The sequence below is a fragment of the Triticum dicoccoides genome, chromosome 6B (assembly GCF_002162155.2).
Source record: "Triticum dicoccoides isolate Atlit2015 ecotype Zavitan chromosome 6B, WEW_v2.0, whole genome shotgun sequence".
Classification (NCBI taxonomy): domain Eukaryota; kingdom Viridiplantae; phylum Streptophyta; class Magnoliopsida; order Poales; family Poaceae; genus Triticum; species Triticum dicoccoides.
Window position 1 is genome coordinate 682007271 of NC_041391.1, and position 17843 is coordinate 682025113.

Sequence of the window (17843 nt, forward strand, 5' to 3'; positions counted from 1 at the left end):
GAAATCAAGAGACTCCAAAAGTCCATCTGTATGGAGCTTCTTCATGCGTTTGACACCAATGTGACCAGGGCAGCAGTGCCACAGATATGTGGGACTATCATTATCAATCTTACATCTTTTGGTATTAACACTATGAATATGTGTAACATCATGTTCGAGATTCATTAAGAATAAACCATTGACCAGCGGGCGGGGCATGACCATAAAACATATCTCTCATATAAATAGAACAACCATTATTCTCGGATTTAAATGAGTAGCCATCTCGTATTAAACGAGATCCAGATACAATGTTCATGCTCAAAGCTGGCACTAAATAACAATTATTGAGGTTTAAAACTAATCCCGTAGGTAAATGTAGAGGTAGCGTGCCGACGGCGATCATATCGACCTTGGAACCATTCCCGGCGTGCATCGTCACCTCGTCCTTCGCCAGTCTCCGCTTATTCTGCAGCTCTTGTTTTGAGTTACAAATATGAGCAACCGCACCGGTATCAAATACCCAGGAGCTACTACGAGTACTGGTAAGGTACACATCAATTACATGTATATCACATATACCTTTAGTGTTGCCGGCTTTTTTGTCCGCTAAGTATTTGGGACAGTTCCGCTTCCAGTGTCCGCTTCCCTTGCAATAAAAGCACTCAGTCTCAGGTTTGGGTCCATTCTTTGGCTTCTTCCCAGCAACTGGCTTACCGGGCACGGCAACTCCCTTGCCGTCCTTCTTGAAGTTCTTCTTACCCTTGCCTTTCTTGAAACTAGTGGTTTTATTGACCATCAAGACTTGATGTTCCCTTTTGATTTCCACCTCCGCTGATTTCAACATTAAAAATACTTCAAGAATAGTTTTCACCATCCCCTGCATATTTTAGTTCATCACAAAGCTCTTGTAGCTAGGTGGGAGCAACTGAAGAATTCTGTCAATGACCGCCTCGTCCAGGAGGTTAAAGTCCAGCTGGGACAAGAGGTTGTGCAACCCAGACATTTTGAGTATGTGCTCACTGACAGAACTATTTTCCTCCATCTTACAACTATAGAACTTGTCGGAGACTTCATATCTCTCAACCCGGGCATGAGCTTGGAAAACCATTTTCAGCTCTTCGAACATCTCATATGCTCTGTATTGCTCAAAACGCTTTTGGAGCCCCGGTTCTAAGCTGTAAAGCATGCCGCACTGAACGAGGGAGTAATCATCAGCACGCGACTGCCAAGCGTTCATAACGTCTTGGTTCTCTGGGATGGGTGCTTCACCCAGTGGTGCTTCTAGGACATATGCTTTCTTGGCAGCTATGAGGATGATCCTCAGGTTTCGGACCCAGTCCGTATAGTTGCTGCCATCATCTTTCAGCTTGGTTTTCTCTAGGAACGCGTTGAAGTTGAGGTTGACATGAGCGTGGGCCATTTGATCTACAAGACATTTTGCAAAGGTTTTTAGACTAAGTTCATGATAATTAAGTTCATCTAATCAAATTATTTAATGAACTCCCACTCATACTAGACATCCCTCTAGTCATCTAAGTGATACATGATCCGACTCAACTAGACCGTGTTCGATCATCACGTGAGACGGACTAGTCATCATCGGTGAACATCTCCATGTTGATCGTATCTTTCATACGACTCATGTTCGACCTTTCGGTCTCTTGTGTTCCGAGGCCATGTCTGTACATGCTAGGCTCGTCAAGTCAACCTAAGTGTTTTGCATGTGTAAATCTGTCTTACACCCGTTGTATGTGGACGTTGGAATCTATCACACCCGATCATCACGTGGTGCTTCGAAACAACGAACTTTCGCAACGGCGCACAGTTAGGGGGAACACTTTCTCGAAATTATTATGAGGGGTCATCTTATTTACTACCGTCGTTCTAAGCAAATAAGATGCAAAAACATGATAAACATCACATGTAATCAAATAGTGACATGATATGGCCAATATCATATTGCTCCTTTGATCTCCATCTTCGGGGCGCCATGATCATCTTCGTCACCGGCATGACACACCATGATCTCCATCATCATGATCTCCATCATCGCGTCTCCATGAAGTTGTTCGCCAACTATTACTTCTACTACTATGGCTAACGGTTTAGCAATAAAGTAAAGTAATTACATGGCGTTTATTCATTGACACGCAGGTCATACAATAATGAATACAACTCCTATGGCTCCTGCCGGTTGTCATACTCATCGACATGCAAGTCGTGATTCCTATTACAAGAACATGATCAATCTCATACATCACATATATATCATTCATCACAACATTTTTGGCCATATCACATCATAAGGCATATGCTGCAAAAACAAGTTAGACGTCCTCTAATTGTTGTTGCATGTTTTTTACGTGGCTGCAATAGTGTTCTAGCAAGAACGTTTCTTACCTACGTAAAACCACAACGTGATATGCCAATTTCTATTTACCCTTCATAAGGACCCTTTTCATCGGATCGTATCCGACTAAAGTGGGAGAGGCAGACACCCGCTAGCCACCTTATGCAACTAGTGCATGTCAGTCGGTGGAACCTGTCTCACGTAAGCGTATGTGTAAGGTCGGTCCGGGCCGCTTCATCCCACGATGCTGCCGAAACAAGATAAGGCTAGTAGTGGCAAGAAAATTGACAACACTACGCCCATAACAAGATTGTGTTCTACTCGTGCATAGAAACTACGCATAAACCTGGATCTGATGCCATTGTTGGGGAACATTGCAGAAAATAAAAAAATTCTACGCTTCACCAAGATCAATCTATGGAGTCATCTAGCAATGAGAGAGAGGAGTGCATCTACATACCCTTGTAGATCACGAGCGGAAGCGTTCAAGAGAACGGGGTTGAGGGAGTCGTACTCGTCGTGATCCAAATCACCGAAGATCCTAGTGCCGAACGGACGGCACCTCCGCGTTCAACACACGTACGGTTGGGGAAGACGTCTCCTCCTTCTTGATCCAGCAAGGGGAAGGAGAGGTTGATGGAGATCTAGCAACACAACGGCATGGTGGTGGAGGTAGTGGCGATCTCGGCAGGGCTTCGCCAAGCTCAGCGAGAGGTAGAGGTGGTACGGGGGGGAGGGAGGCGCCAGGGACTAGGGTGCGGCTGCCCTCCCTCCCCCCCCCTCTTTATACCTGGGGGCGCCGGCCCCCTAGAGATCTAATCTCAAGGGGGGCGGCGGCCTAGGGGGGGGACTTGCCCCCCAAGTCAAGTGGGGCGCCCCGCACCCCTAGGGTTTCCAACCCTAGGCGCAGGGGGGGCCCAAGGGGGGCGCACCAGCCCACCAGGGGCTGGTTCCCTTCCCACTTCAGCCCATGTGGCCCTCCAGGATAGGTGGCCCCACCTGCTGGACCCCCGGGACCCTTCTGGTGGTCCCGGTACAATACCGATGACCCCCGAATCTTTCCCGGTGGCCGAAACTGGACTTCCTATATACAAATCTTCACCTACGGGCCATTCTGGAACTCCTCGTGACGTCCGGGATCTCATCCGGGACTCCGAACGACTTTAGGGTTACCGCATACTAATATCTCTACAACCCTAGCGTCACCGAACCTTAAGTGTGTAGACCCGACGGGTTCGGGAATCATGCAGACATGATCGAGACAACTCTCCGGCCAATAACCAACAGCGGGATCTGGATACCCATGTTGGCTCCCACATGTTCCATGATGATCTCATCGAATGAACCACGATGTCAAGGATTCAGGTAATCCCGTATACAATTCCCTTTGTCAATCGGTACGTTACTTGCCCGAGAGTCGATCGTCGGTATCCCAATACCTCGTTCAATCTCGTTACCGGCAAATCACTTTACTCGTACCGTAATGCATGATCCCGTGACCAAACACTTGGTCACACTGAGCTCATTGTGGTGATGCATTACCGAGTGGGCCCAGAGATACCTCTCCGTCATACGGAGTGACAAATCCCAGTCTCGATCCGTGTCAACCCAACAGATACTTTCGGGGATACCTGTAGTATACCTTTATAGTCACCCAGTTACGTTGTGACGTTTGGTACATCCAAAGCACTCCTACGGCATCCGGGAGTTACACGATCTCATGGTCTAAGGAAATGATACTTGACATTGGAAAAGCTCTAGCAAACGAACTACACGATCTTGTGATATGCTTAGGATTAGGTCTTGTCCATCACATCATTCTCCTAATGATGTGATCCCGTTATCAATGACATCCAATGTCCATAGTCAGGAAACCATGACTATCTGTTGATCAACGAGCTAGTCAACTAGAGGCTCACTAGGGACATGTTGTGGTCTATGTATTCACACATGTATTACGATTTCCGGATAACACAATTATAGCATGAACAATAGACAATTATCATGAACAAGGAAATATAATAATAACCATTTTATTATTGCCTCTAGGGCATATTTCCAACAAAATCTCCATATGAAGAGGGTACGAGGATGGAAGAAGAAAATGTGGGTCCCAGACTCGGAGACACCACAAAGAGGCACATACCATTGCCTGACCCATGATTCTTAGCCACCTCCGTCTCTAGGAGAGATGATCTCGCATAAGCTACCAAACGGATATCTTTGCTGGAAGCGGAGCATTCCATAATGATTGGTCCATGCCAGAATCGATGCACGATCTGGGCCATGATAGGCCGAGCTCACGAAGAAGAGCCTTGACGGGGACATGTGCCAAGACACCTTATCCGAAGAGTCCATCAACACTAGAGGGAGAGTCCTCGAAACAGACGCAAGATAATGCCTCCCGAGGGTCATGTGTATGAAGGAACATGATGTTCCAATTCCCTTTTTGGACGATCGAGGCAACCAATAACATCAAGTCCAAAAAAATCACAAACATGCTCGAAACTCAGCATGAAGCAAAGCCCTACCAAGCAACGGGTCAAGGTGGTTGGTTTGTCACATGTGGAGATCACTACAACATGTGCGCCACCTAGCACCTTATGTGTGAGACCCACACCAAGGTTTAAATATGAATCAGTTGTGCCCTAGTGGTTCATTTTCAAAACTAAATTGAGTCACCTATTGAGTTAGCTGCTGTTAAAATCATATATATCAAGATTTGTAGATAGATGATCACGTGAGGTATCGACGGCGGGGTGGGGCACTGGGACAGGGTGAGTATGGGGTGACCATGCATCCACATAAAAAGATGTTGGTGGAGATAGAGAAGGAAGCAACTTATTGGGAGAGGAGGTTAGAATAAGATTTTGTTGGGGGGGAGGTTTGTTGGACGGGACTCGTTTAGACTATGAGGGGATGGGAGAGAGGGTGCCTGCGTCGACCAATTTTTAAACATCGGTGGTTGGAGGTGGGTTTAAAGTAAGTAGTGAGGTGCGTCGTCAGATCAGAAAAAAGGCATTTACTGACAAAAAAATTAATTGTTGTTGAACAGGTAATTAATCTCGAAGAACCCTTTATGTTCTCGCTACAAACGACCAACATTAGTTACATATTATCTACCTATATACCCCTCAATTTGGGGTGGTTGTTGAATTCTACCAGCATCTTTTCAATTAACTATAATTAACTAGATGACCAGTTGCGCCAATGGCGCAAAGGCCAAGAGTAAGCCATGTATTAAAAGAGTATACATTAATATTATTCGGGCACATATTGAAACCTATGAGAAAAATTTCCACATACTATAAGTACAAGCAATGCAATACCCATATAATGTACAAGGACATATCAGTATTAACAGAACTGTTAATTAGTCAAACACATCCACACCCGAGAAGCACATTGCACAAGGTTGAAACTTTTAAGCCTCACATTCCCATGCAATCTGAAGGAGGGCCAACATAATTGAAATCACTGATGCAAAGTATCATCAGTTAGTAATATTTATACACACAACTTCATTGTAGTCATATGATGATGAAATCAGTATGTAAATCAGTACAAACAAAAATTCTGCAACCCACTGAACAACACTATTATGCAGGACTCATTTTAAAAGGCCCTCAGTTCTAATTTCTACAAGAGCTTGAAGCTTTGGAGCCAAGTCTACGAACCTTCAAATCCAACCAAACATCTTACCATGCAAACACGGTAAAATGGGAAAGAAAGACTCTAAATGTGACGCACCAAAAGCGGAAGAAATTGTTGAATGATCTGGGCGTGAGGAGTTGTGCCGGTGACCTGGTGACGCCGAGCAGCGCATGGATGTGGACCAGCCTGATGACGGTGGTGGCGGTGCCCTCCACGTCGACCTTCAGCAGCTCGCTAGAGTCTGCAATGCTCATACTTTGCATCCAGTAAACGCATCTCACTAAGAACGGGAATGAGCATCGCCTTTGGCACCCTCTGCCTTTGGCACGATCTTGATAACATCCGCTTCCTACAATAGAACATGGAAAGAGAACATAATGAGGATAATATTATGCATGCACCACTGTGCACAAAAAACTCTCCAAGGAAGCAGCTTTTATTACTCTATTCGACGCCCTCAGCTCAAATAACTGTTTCTAAGATGATTACATGCCAATCAAGAACATGAAAGTGAGTTAACAACACAAATTTATGTAGAACAGAGGAAAAATCATCAAGATTAGCATCAAAGAGTGTTGACGTACAAAGATTCTAGTATCGCATTTCAGGAACATTCATAACTTGGTCCATTCCAATGACCCTGTACATCCGATAAAAAACATCCATCATGATTGGTGAGAACGGTTATCCTTCATAACAAAGATCTGTTCCAAAAAAACGTAGAAGACACTAACCTTCACAATAGATGTGAAGTCATCATCTAAGATTATAATGTCGGAGCTTTCTTTAGCAACTTCTGTCCCTGACATGCACATTGCAAGACCTATATCAGCCTATACAACAGATCAAGCATCAGATAGAAGAATAAAACAAAATCTTCTGCAATATCAAGATAAATATACAAGATATGTGTAAACAAGGCATAGTCTGACCTTCTCTGAAACTCAGTTATATTAGTTATACAATGGAGTACCAAGCCAAATATCAGGATACAATTACGCTTATATTAAATATCCACAAAATGAACAATATGAAAACACATTGCTGGCATGTATTATGGGAGTGTCTAATCAACAGAGATCTGTTTTTTATTTCGGTTCAGGACGGATTTTTGTCCATTGTCTGGTTGACTCATGTACATACTTGTTTTCGCTTCATACAGTAGTTTTGGAAAAAAATCATCTAATTTCATTTCGAGCTCAGGTCGGATTAACTTTTTGCTCACAGTTTCCAGTGCCCCGCCCGACCCAGATTGCAACCCGCCCCTCCCCAAACAAAAAAGAAGTGTGAATGAGCAAGGCAGGCAGAGGGGTGCCCTGTCGCTTACATTGCCAATGCCCCTGGGCAATCTACTAAGGTACCTCCCTCTTCCCTGACTCTTTTATGACCCTACATCCACGTGTGGCCATTTTTTGAATGATATCTAGTCTAGAACATCACTGAACTGAACTCCATTAAAACTGAATTTGAGTACAACACCTATGAAGTCCTACAAACCACCGCACACATTACATATATATGGTTTTCGCTTTAACAAAAGAGCCCGACTGAAAAGTTACAAATAGCAACAACAAGCTGGCTATCTAGTCCAGAACATTCTTCGGCAAAAGGGAACTACACAATTTAGTCAACAAACCAAGTTTAGAGGTGCAAATGCATGATGGCAGCGCGCGTAATCCTTTTTGGTAGTCTCAGCGTGCTTTACCTAGCCTTACAACTAAATTTCGAATCATGGCATGATGGCAAGCAAGGAAAAGGTGGCAATTCATCACCAGTGGCAAAATTCTCCATAGCCAGCTAGCTATTATAGATTCATGCCAATATTGGCCAGCTCCTTTAACATGCAGTAGAAACGAACGATTTAATTTACATCGTACAATAAAATCTGCATTCAAGTTGAAAGTAGCACAGAACCTCATGTAAGGAGCAGAATAAATTTAGAGAGAACAATCAGGCGCTTTGTATCTAAAACCAGGACCAGCCTCTAAAAGCTCTATATGGTGTTGTCCTCAAGAAATAGAAAAGCGAGTCATATACAGGGAACGTGTACCAAAAGCAAGCCAGTTACTTGTTTCAGATGGGCGACCCTTGCTGAACATCTAGCCAAAAGAAGTAGAATAACTATTCATCACTAAAGTTTAAGTAGACTATCTGATTTTTTTGGTCATGCAGACATGTAAATATTAGCAGACATGTAGACTAAAGTGTCAACTATAAACCATTGTCCGCAATTGGAGGCAACATAATCAGTATAGAATAAGCATTTGTAGCTAGATAAATTACTTCTTTCAAGATGATTGCTATTTCTTTTAGGAAGCGAATCACAGTAGGAATTCAATTATAAATTGGCAAGAATATGATTGTCAAGCAGTTTTTTCTGTGGTTGATTTGGGGCAAAAAGGGAGTGACCATACCAGCTGCACCTCCTCATCTGTAATTTCCCGATGCTTGTTCTTGTTTCGATTCATTTAGGCTGTCTATCTTCGTTGCTTGAAGCACAAGTTCTTGTCTCTTTCTTGAGCCCTCTACATAGATAGAGGAAAACTAAGATGTATATTCTATTAGAAATCAAAATATCGACCTTCACTATCACAATCAGCCATAGACAGTTAAATTGGAGAGCAGAAAAATTCATTGAATGAACCAGAGATGCAGTGTCAACTTTCTTAAATTCCAGTTAAGTTTTTTTATGTATAAAAGAAGTGCTGAAAGAATATTAGTTCAAAAGTGATTGATAAACAAAATAGTGTCCATTCAACTTAAAGATGATGAAATGGGATACCGAACACGACACACCAGGACAAACACCAAACCATATAATATGAGAGAATTGCAGAAACATGTAGAAAGTGATCTGCATGTAAAGAACTTTTAATAACTAAACTGAATCTTTTTTCACTATGGTTCATACTCTAAATGGGATTTTGCATATTATCAGATTTTTGCTGCTTTTTCATTTTCTTCCTTGTACTTTTCTTCTTAGACTGTACTTCAGTGTTGAGGGCTTTTACATTGTTCATTGTTTTTGCCTTTTGCTTTCAGCCTAAAAGATAATACAACGTAAGCTTGGTACTGAATCGGTAGCTTAGAGACTAACTATTATGTAAAACACACAGACTGATGCTAGTATTACTTATGTACAAATGAGAACTAAAAAGATAAGAAATAACCAAGAAGATATAAAAGAGGGGCACGGATGTATATTCAAAAACCAAAAGGGAATGAAACTGATGAGCTATTAACAAAACACGAGAAGTAGTCGCATAAATTTGAGAACCAGCATCACAATAATATGATCGCTACAAAATATGGCTGTAATTTGTTTTTTCTGCAATTACATAACCAAAAGCATATCAAAATTATAGCCCAACATCTGAACTCTAGGCATATCAAAATTGAACTAAGTTAACCTGGCACAGCTGTGAGTCAACTTTTATCATGATAAATGACAGTAACATGGATAACAGCCAGAATAATTAGTAGAGTGCCAGTACAAAATGGCAGAGCATATCTTGGGAATAGAAGAGGTGAAATTGTTCAATAAGTACCTGAATGTTCTCCTATAGTGAGGCAAACAGAGTAAACTGAAGCCTCACGACCTTGAAATGTGCAGGCTTGGTAAGAATGTTCTTTTCTAAAAAATAGTTAAACTGAACTGATAAATTATATAGTACCGTGCAGCAGTCTGTGTGTTCTTTTTGAATCACGCAAATGCTGACTTGACAACGATAAATTATAAACGTTGTCGAACTGCTCAGTCATGTGCTAATATAAAGATCCACCACTACCCGGGGAGCTTGTTAGATGGAGGATCTCAAGCCACGTCTGCATCCTGCCAGGATGTGAGAGATTGGAGGAGCAGCATTGAGGAAGAGGAGACGACCAGGGGAAGAGAAAAAGGAGAGGATGGGAGCTCACCTATTCAACGCCCTCTGCAGGGCCGCGATGCCGACTGCAGCAACCGGAAGACGAGCAGGCTGCAGCAGGCGGGACGGATTCCTGGCGACAACGGTGGAGTTGACTCGCGGCAGCGATGGAGGAGCAAATCCAGTCGGCGACGGCGGCATAGCACCCTCGATCCAATCTGCCGAGGCGGGAGGAGAGAGCAGAGGCGGCGGGAGGGGTGCTGCGACGCACGGGAGGCCAATGGCGAGGGCCCAGTGAAGAGTGCCTCCATGGCTCGAGGACCCGACCTCGCCGGTGCAGGCGGACGCCGGCGGTGACCCTCTCCCATCCGACGCGACGTCTCCCGCTCCTCTTTCCTCTCTCTTTCTCCCTCCTCTCTTTTCTTCTTCTCCCTTTCATCCTCTCTCTCGGTCTCTCTCTCTCTTGCAGATTGAATGGAGTGCCGCCGCCGGGGAAGGTCGACTCTGTGCTCGGATCCCAGGGTGGACGAGATGCGGGAGGGGAGGAGGGGTGCGACGCTTGAGGGAGTGGGGGAGACGCGGGAGGCGGCGGAAAGAGGAGAGTGGCGGGCGGCTAGGTCTTCTTCACAGGTGGCGGGCTTCTATACATATGTATGTGAAATTACTAAGATGCCCTTGACGGGGCACGAAAATTACAGGCGGTGGTAGCAGCGTTTATAGAGCGACGTGGAGGCCAGGGTTCTGCCTAGGAATCTAGGAGGGTTTATATGTTCAATGTCACTAGTCAGCAATCTGTGCACCTGCATGAGCTAGCACTTTGGATATACATTGTATGCCTAAAATTGTGCACATTAGAAATGTCATGGCAAAATTAGAACACACTCTTTGACATATCATTAGTGAATGCATGTTACTGTTTTTCATGGTTAGATTTTGCTGTTGAAAGAGTTATATTCCTTCTATATACCTATTGTGCCATGTTGCACTTGACCTCACATTGATAGAAGTTACATCCTCTATTTGTAAATATAAGGCATCTTATATATAGGAACATGGGTAGTAGTTAATATGAGGGTGCAACTTTGTTGATGTTGTGCATACGTGGTCAACATGCATAGGCGTGAATGAAAAAAAATCCTGTTTGTTCAATTCATTTATAAATATCCCATGAATTTGTAGAAGTTCTAGAAAAAGAATGAATGAAAGTCTAAATTTCATCTTCAGTTAGCCTTTATGACATCCATGCAGAAGTGCGCTATGTCGATGAGATCATTTATTTTGATGTTCGACCATATAGCAAACAATATTTCATAAAATGTCAAAGTAATATTCTATACACTTCACAGAAAAATCACAATATCATATTTTATTTTTTGACCATATAGCTCACATATGTTTTCTTTAGTGATGACGTGCAGTTTTTTCTTTGAGGGAAACAAAGAGAGACCATGGGGAGAAGGACTCACCTATGTTTTGTTTAGGGATGATGCTCAGTTTTTTTATGAGGGAAAACGGAGAGAGACGTCGCGAGGAGGACTTTTGAGGGAAATAAAGAGAGATCATGGGGAGGAGGACTCCTGTACGTGGGATAGGAGAGCTACTCTCCTGTTTTTTTTAACAATTAGCTGGTCTCCTGTTTCATCCTACGACTATATAGTGAATGATATATTAATCGGATGGTCAAAATTTCTTAATTTTAATGATTAACCTGGTGTCTCGTATGGTGCTTTCAATTAGTACATATATATATATGTTTTCGCAAAAAAAAATAGTACATATATGGGTAAAAATTGTATCCTTAATTCTGGAAAGTGTTTAGAAATATACACCGCACTCCAGTTTAGAAGAAACGAGGTTATATAACAAGCTACAGATTGCAGTGGTCATACAGAGGCTACTTGAATGCTTCTCGCAAAATAAAAATAAAAATGGGGCTACTTGACTGCATACCCAAAAAATACAACCGTGACATAAATTTTGTGCCCTCATCCAGCGAGGGGAAATACTCCGATCATCAGCAGTAACCTTTCTGGCTCTTTCCAATCCAGCTACCTTAGAAACGCTTGCGTGCCAGGAGGCTTTAGCTTTGACAAGGATTTGGGAATTCGTTGACTGAAGATTGTTGAGTAAATAGGCAGTTTTTTGATTAAATTAATCCATGAATAAATCATGAGCATGACATGGACAACATTGACAACACACTGAGTACGATTTAACAGAGCATGTACTACGCACATAGTAGAAACATCTACGCATATCGCTAGTACTGCTACAACAGAAAGAAACACGAGAGGGATAAACGATGTATACCCTCCAATCGGCCACGGGGCGGCGGTGACGGTGGCAGCAGTCGCGGCATCCTCGGCGGCCTTCTTGTCGGCCTCGGCCTTCTTAGAGGCGGCACGGTCGGCGTCGGTCGACATGGTGATGACGAAGGTGATGCGGACGTAGATGAACAGAAGCGAGCAGTCGCGTAGTCGCTACCCAAAAACCTAATCGCCCCTCTCCCGTACAGGATCCGGAGAGGTGGGGTTTCGGAGGCCTGCTCTCCCGTCAACCATGTACGCGGTGAATGGAATGGAGTCGCTGGCGGCAGCAACAGCAGAGGAACAACATGGGCGTGGAGGCGTAGATGCGTTCTGTTTCGCTGCGGTTAGGGTTGGCAGCGCCCCACATATATATTGTAACGCCCCGGTTTCGATGCGCCAGGTGTCTGTCAGTTATTCACCATCGTTGCCATGTCATTTGCTTGTGTGTGGCATTTTGCCATGTCATCATCTGCATTTCATCTGCATGTTTTTCAAAACTTGCATCCGTTCGGGTTCCACCGGTTCTCTCTGTTGTCCGTTCGGAGTCCAGACACACTCGCACGCGCCCGCGGCACCTCCGAAATATTATTTTATAAGTGGCATAAAAATGTTTTCGGAATGGGTTGCAACTTGTCGTGCGGTCTTATTATAGTGTGGACAGACCGCCTGCCAAGTTTCGTCGCATTCGGAGTCCATCTGATAGCCCAACCGTTAAATGTATAGCGGTACCGTTGCCGGTACCTTCGTCGGACGTTTTCGGTCTCCGAAAACCCTGCCGGGCTGCTTTCCTCTTCTCTTCTCTCAGCCCAAGGCCTCTTCTGCACAGCCATCTGCAGCCCACCTAAAACCCCCTCCGCTCCGGGCCGTCGGATCGAGATTCGATGCCCGAAAACAGATGATGGTTCCCCTAGCCCTAGCCCCCTTGCTATATATAGACCCTTCCTTCCATTTTTGGGCAGCCTAGCCCCTCCCCTACCCCCCAGCCGCAGCCACCCCTCCTCCTCGGAATCAGCGCGCAGCCACCTCCATTTCCGCGCCACCCCGCTCCAGATCCGCCACTTGGCGAGTTGCCAATGGGCGCGCCGCCGCCAGCCGCCTCCACCAACCACCGGGCGCCACTTGGCGTCTCCGCGCCCTAGCCAGCCACTCCTCCGCCGCTGGGCCGCTCTAGCCCGTCCGCGGCCCGCCCCGGGCCGATCTGGGCCCGAGGTGCCCGCTCCGCGTTGCCTGCTCCAGGGAGGAGCTCCCTCCCGCGCCTCCAGGGGATCCCGAGCGCTCGTTCCCACCGCCGCCTCGCGTCTCCCGCCCGGCGACCCCGGCAATCGCGCCGGCGAGCGCCAACGCCAGGCCGGAGCCCCGCCTCCTCCTCTCTGCCTTCTCCTCCTCCACTTCTCCTGCTCACCCCGCCGACCCCTTCCTCCCGCAGGTAGCCGCCGCCGTCATGGAGATCGCCGTCGCCAGTGACGTCTTCACCCGAACCCGGCCGGGATCCACCGGATCCGGTTGCCCCCGGCTGGATCTGCCCGTTCCCGCCGCCCCTTGGCCTCCTCCTGGCCTCCCTGCCGCCGCGACACGCCGCCTCCCCCGCTGCCATAGCCGCCTCCCTCCAGCGTGCTCATGCAAGCGCACGAGCAGGAGGACGACCGGGCCTCCATCTCCCGTGGGCCCCGCGCCCTCAGCCCACAAGCCGGCCCAGTCTCCGGCCCATCTTCCGGCCCTCCTCCAGCCAGCCTCTTCTCCTCCGTCCTGGGCCGAAGCCCGCTAGGTGAGAACCCACAAAGTCCCGCCCCGGGCGACGTATAGTCATTTAGCGCTCACTCTGTTTTTTTTTAAAAAAACTGCTAAGTCCCTGACATTTTCATGCCCTGTTTGACGTGCTATATCTCCATGCACACTGCTCCGTTTCGTGCCTGTAATATGTCAAACTGTTCGTCTCAACGAGTACTTCATTTCATTCCATTGCATCATGTTCATTTGAGCTCATCTTGATGTCTGAATCATCGTTGCAAGAGTGCTTCATAATGTTGTCTGCTGTCTGTTAACAGAACATGCATTTTTGTCATTTTTGCCATGATTGATGTGTGCATCCTATGAGGTTGATGTCTACATGTGTTCTAATCTATGATATGTCTTCTTTACAGAGGTGCTTACCATGTATTTTTGTGATCAATGTGGTGACTAGCACAAGCAAGCAAACTAGGCATCGTGATGTTACTGATTTTAGTCCCTGTTCTGCTGTTATTTTGATGCCTTGTAAACTTGATGCTACAGAGATATCCATGCTTATTTTGAGATACTTCAATAAGGATGTTTTGAACATGTGGTTGTCCTCTATCCATTCATGCCCCTGGTTGCAATTATGGAGTAGTCTAGAATGTCATTTTCGTGCTCTACTTTTGCTTCAAAATGTTTCCTGGCAGATTGTTTACATGTTATTCAATTTTGCCAAGGGTGTTGTAGTTGATCCATGTACCCTATGAACTTGATATTGCCATGCTTAGCTTCACAAACATGTCTTCTTACTATTGGTTGCCTTGCCATGCCATGTATTGCTCTGTGGTGAGTGATACAAGCTCATCAACATGCCTTCATAATTCTGTTTCTACCATGTATGAATCTGTAATATAACTTGCCATGTTTACGTGGGTGCCATCATATTTTCTGATCTTTTTTGGCTCATGGTCAGTAAAGGACTTTTGATCTATGAAATTAGTAGATTCATGCCATGAATTTGTTTGCCATGATAAGTTCCTGTAACATGTTGTTTGATAGCTCTAAACAATGCAACCTGATGTTATTTTCTGCAAAGTCTGAACTGTTATTATTTGCAATCTTGCCATGTGTGTTTGAGCATGTTCTAGTGATTTCTGGAGATAGTTCAGTGTTCATGTTTTGTTGTGCTTTACCTGTACATCATGTTCATGCCTTTTGGTCTCATGTTGAGATGCTGTAGCATGTTGTTTTGATGCTTGCAATATGACTAGTTGCTGTTTTGGACAGATTGTTTCTATAACTTGTTTCATGTGTGTGTGTTGAACCGTTGCTCCGTTTTGAGTGTGCTCTATATGAAACTTGCTTGATTTTGTATGTAGCTTCATATTATCATGTTGCATCCTTGTTTTGGTGTGTTTTCTTGATGTCTGGGTGCATTTAGCATCAATGCCATGTTTATCTTGTTTTGCTCATATCTTGTAGGCCGTAGCTCCGAACTAAATGAACTTTATATGTAACTTGACTAGAATCTCGTGTAGATCATCTTTGTGCATCTTAACTTGATGTTTAACAACTTGAACATAAGGTTTATTCAGATCTGGACCAACTTCGAAATTTGCATATGAGGACTTACCAGAATTGTTATATGTTGTTCCCGGCCTCATTTAAACTTGCCTTATCGTGTTATTCTTGTATGTGTCATCTCTTGCCATGAGTAGCTTCATGTAGCTTTGTCATGCATCATGCTTATTGTGCATCATGTCTTATCTATGTGTGGTGTGTTTACTATGTTGTGTGCTTCTTCTCGATAGTTCCTGTTTCATTGCGATCGTGAGGATTCGTTCGTCTACGCTTGGTTCGTCTTCGTGGCTTCATCTTCTTCATGGACTCGTTCTTCTTCCTTGGAGGATTTCAGGCAAGATGACCGCTACCCTGGATCTCACTACTATCATTGCTATGCTAGTTGCTTCGTTCTATCGCTATGGTGCGTTACCTATCTTTTGCTCCTCAAGCCTCCCCAATTGCCATGAACCTCTAACCTTTGACACCCTTCCTAGCAAACCGTTGCTTGGCTATGTTACCGCTTTGCTCAGCCCCTCTTATAGCGTTGTTAGTTGCAGGTGAAGTTGAAGATTGCTCCATGGTGGACAGGATTTTGTTGGGATATCACAATATCTCTTATTTAATTAATGCATCTATATATTTGGTAAAGGGTGGAAGGCTCGTCCTTATGCCTGGTGTTTTGTTCCACTCTTGCCGCCCTAGTTTTCCGTCATACCGGTGTTATATTCCCGGATTTTGCGTTCCTTACGCGGTCGGGTGATTTATGGGACCCCCTTGACAGTTCGCTTTGAATAAAACTCCTCCAACAAGGCCCAACCTATGTTTTACCATTTGCTTCACCACCACCTATATTTCCCTTGGGAGTAATTAACCCAAGGGTCATCTTATTTTAGCCCCCCCGGGCCAATGCTTGTCTAAGTGTTGGTCCAAACTAGAGCACCGTGCGGGACCATCCCTTGGCAACTTGGGTTACGTCGGTACCTATACGCTTAGCTTATCCGGTGTTGCCCTGAGAACGAGATATGTGCAGCTCCTATCGGGATTGTCGGCGCATCGGGCGGTCTTGTTGGTCTTGTTTTACCATTGTCAAAATGTCTTGTAAACCGGGATTCCGAGTCTGATCGGGTCTTCCTGGGAGAAGGTATATCCTTCGTTGATCGCGAGAGCTTATCATGGGCTAAGTTGGGACACCCCTGCAGGGTATAATCTTTCGAAAGTCGTGCCTGCGGTTATAGGCAGATGGGAATTTGTTAATGTCCGGTTGTAGATAACTTGACAACCACGTGTGTAGCCGTGATGGTCTCTTCTCGGCAGAGTCCGGGAAGTGAACACAGTTTTTGGGTTATGTTTGACGTAAGTAGGAGTTCAGGATCACTTATTGATCATTGCTAGTTTCACGACGGTTCCGCTTGTTCTCTTCTCGCTCTTATTTGCGTATGTTAGCCACCATATATGCTTAGTCGCTGTTGCGGCCTCACCACTTTACCCCTTCCTTTCCCATTAAGCTTTGCTAGTCTTGATACCCATGGTGGGATTGCTGAGTCCTCGTGGCTCACAGTTTACTACAACAACAGTTGCAGGTACAGGTTGTGCGATGTTCTTGACGCGAGAATGATGTTTGCTTGTGCTGGAGTTCTTCTTCTGCTTCTTCTTCGATCAGGGGATAGGTTCCAGGTCGGCAGCCTGGGTTAGCAGGGTGGATGTCATTTGAGTTTCTGTTTGTGTTTCATCCGTAGTGGGATGATGCTCTTATGTATTGTGATGCTGTATTCGTGTGGCATTGTATGCCTTATATATGTATCCCCATCTATTATGTAATGTTGATGTAATGATATCCACCTTGCAAAAGCGTTTCAATATGCGGGTCTATCCTTGGTGGGACCTTCGAGTTCCTTTTGGAAAGGGTCGCATATTGGGCGTGACAAGTTGGTATCAGAGCCTCGACCGACCCTAGGAGCCCCCCTTGATTGATCGTGTAGTTTGGCCGTTGTTGAGTCTAGAAGAAAAATGTTTTCGGAGTCTAGTTATATCGGAGAGTAGGAATTCTTTTTACTCCTCAGCCCCTTCATCGCTCTGGTAAGGAATCTTGACGTATGTGTTTTGAATTACTTCTCTTCCCTTTCAAATTTTTCTTAGGATCACGAGTTGGTTTTCCGATCGTTGTTCCTCAGCTCTTTTCATCCGGTGCATTTCTCGTCAAGTCGACTCGAGCCTCTTCATCGTTGCCAAGTTCAAGCCTCAGTTGTTTTCTTTTCCCACCCGCCCACCCCTTTTTCTTCTCGGAACCAGAGTCCGTAATCGAGTATCCGTCCTACTCGTGTGAAATCTTTGTTTTCTTTCTTCAATGATTTCAACCGGTGATTTCTCTTCAAGATAGTCGTCATTTCCCTCTCCAAGTTGCCTTTG

The 17843-nt window shown here is 45.1% G+C and overlaps 1 long non-coding RNA gene across 6 annotated transcripts; it reads right to left on the reverse strand.

Annotated features, from left to right (window-relative positions):
- Positions 1–5800: 5800 nt before the first annotated feature.
- Positions 5801–10456, reverse strand: LOC119324499. Of its 6 annotated transcripts, XR_005156982.1 has the most exons (6): positions 9905–10456; positions 9661–9818; positions 9535–9585; positions 8401–8511; positions 6721–6819; positions 5801–6626 (listed from the first exon to the last, which is right to left on the reverse strand). It is a non-coding gene; the product is annotated as an uncharacterized LOC119324499 (long non-coding RNA). The 6 variants fall into 6 exon arrangements; XR_005156984.1 differs by lacking the exons at positions 9535–9585; positions 9661–9818 and having other exon boundaries at positions 5801–6335; positions 6571–6626; XR_005156986.1 differs by lacking the exons at positions 9535–9585; positions 9661–9818 and having other exon boundaries at positions 5801–6335; positions 6430–6626.
- Between the last annotated feature and the right edge of the window lie 7387 nt (positions 10457–17843).